General features: G+C 36.6%; 1 protein-coding gene across 4 annotated transcripts in view; it reads right to left on the bottom strand.

The window, feature by feature from the left end:
* The window catches only part of LOC138007941 (cytoplasmic aconitate hydratase-like), a 35,693-nt gene that overhangs the window by 29,201 nt on the left and 3,992 nt on the right, over positions 1–2,500 (bottom strand). The gene's annotated exons all lie outside the window — the stretch shown is intronic.

Raw genomic sequence — 2,500 nt, 5'->3', positions numbered from 1 at the left:
ACGGAAGAAAATTTAGCAGTGAACAATAAAGACAATAGAGTGTTTATGTCTCGGAACTATCGGTCTGATAGTTGCCCCTTGGAAATTTGATGTTCTTAAAAGTAGCATATTTGCCCTCGAAGCTTCGCTTCTCTGGCAAATAATTGTTTTAAGAACATCAAATTTCCTCGGGGCAACTATCAGCCGATAGTTCCTCAACAGAAACACTCTATTGTTTAATTATAGCGGAGATCTGTAAGGGCTGATTTACACGGTACGATTTTTGTTGCATGCACTAAGCTTACAGCAGGCCTACGACATAACTTACGATTGTCGCAGCATTTTAAAACATGTTTTCAAGTGAAGTGAAGTGAAGCTATTAGTCTCTCCCCTTGGGGCTTTTCAGGACTAATTTACAATGTTTTACGGGGGACTTTAGCCAGACTGCTTATTACACAGTTTACAATTTATTTTAGGACGTGAAAGATGCCCCCGTCCAGATAAGGTCAAACCACAACACTGGGGACTACGTCCTCTTCTCTTATAAAAAAATAGTGAGTGGGTTCTTTAACGTCCCATACTATTTAATTTCCGACAAGTGTTATGAGACGGGACCTCCGGTTTACAGTCCTTATACGAGAAGACTTGAAGTCTAGCCATTTGCAGATGTACCGTAATTACAAAGGTAGCACATTCTCCTCAGTTATTTTAAGAACCTGAGTGTTGGTCCGGCCGGAGTCGAACTCACGACCTCCCGCATGACAGCCAGATGCTCAACCAACTGAGCCACCGGTGCACGGTATTAAAATGCTAAGATATTTTTCTGATATACACACCACTCGCAAGTCATGTCGTACAATGTAGGCCTGTCGCAAACTTGTCGCATGTGACAAAAATCGTACCGTGTAAATTGGCCCAAAGGAAACTCTTAATGCTTAGTTGAAAAAATGGAATATTTCGATCAAAGGCTTCTTTTGACAGGGAAACAAAATGATTTTCCAGAGGAAGGGAAATCGCACAATTGTGGGAATCACCTGTAATGCTCCAAAGAGGGTTTAGACTTTGTACTTTTGTAAAAGCCACGGATATTCAAAACATGGGAAAATACTCAGCTGCTGCAAATTTATTATCATAAATTAACTTCACAATACTATCGGACTATGATAAATTCGTTTTCTATTCTTGGTTGGGTTGTCCATTTTTTTTTTCCTCGGGCAACCAGGTCTTAAATTCTACCAAAAACTGGTCACATGGTAATTATTGTCTTGGTCGTCTGGGATAACCGGACAACTGCTAATTTCAAGAAGTGTTATTGCGTGATATACTGAAGAACAACTCAGTTTGAAGTCGAACTTGTCTACCACGTGACATCAGATGTACCACAAATCTATCCACTTTTAAATCTAAACTTAAGAAATTTATTTTAAGGCAAGCATTTTCACTATTAATTTTCATGTGTTCTTACCCATTATTGTATTTTATAGCCAGTAGTGTTGTAAAGCACATTTGAAATTTGCGCTATATAAGTTCAAATTATTATAAATGCAGTAGAAACTTCTGTATGCACAGCTACTACGTAGCTACATGTACAATGTACATAGGGCGCAAACACGTAACCTACTGTATGTGCTATATACAGAAAATGCGCTAAATTGAAATAATTATAAGAATTAAACTGAAAATAAGATCCGAACGAAGTCCCTAAAAATATACAATATATACTATTTACAATAATAAAATGAATTCAATAAAAACATAAATTGATACAATTATCCAGTATTCTCATATTAATTCGAATCATAAATCTAATTACTCTACATGTACATGTAAATGTTATTGTGATACTACTTAAAATGTTCCTGCAATGTTTAGAGTACTGGTTCTTGAGATAGTTGATTTCTGCATCCTGTTATTATTATTATTATTATTATTATTATTATTATTATTATTATTATTACAGTATTGTGCGAAAGTAATGAGAACGAAATGCGCGAATTTCGTTCTTTGTCCCTACGATCTTTCGACGAAATTTAGCTCCAAAATTCGAGCACCATTTCGCGATGTTTCCTGCATCATTCCGCTAAAACAAAGAGAGAAAATACTTGTTGTACGTGAAATTTCGTAGTGTGGTTTGCAAAGATCGAGCACATAGATTGGCCATTTAGGTTTGTAAACAACTGCGGTCACTTCAGCGATTAATATTTTGGAGATAGTTCAGAAGTGTGTCAGTTTCACTTCTCTACAATATTCACCCTTTGTAATGTGTTTTTATCCATCTTTCTCGGCAGAGAAGACTGGACAAAACACATACAATTTCATTCCTTTGGTCATGAGAACAATCTGTTGTCAACAACGCAAAGCCTGTAACTAACGAGCCGGCGAGTGTTATCTTGTAGCGTCACAACAGTAAAAATTGTTCCCGGGTCTATCACACCAGAAGTGTTTATTGCCATGATGAAAGAAGTTAAATTTTAGATGGATAGTTTTAACAAGGGAATTGATACACCTTTGGGAATGTATT

Source organism: Montipora foliosa, chromosome 6 (assembly GCF_036669935.1).
Source record: "Montipora foliosa isolate CH-2021 chromosome 6, ASM3666993v2, whole genome shotgun sequence".
Taxonomy (NCBI): Eukaryota; Metazoa; Cnidaria; class Anthozoa; order Scleractinia; family Acroporidae; genus Montipora; species Montipora foliosa.
The sequence above is the reverse complement of the archived record's forward strand: the minus strand, read 5'-3'. Positions and strand labels throughout refer to the sequence as shown.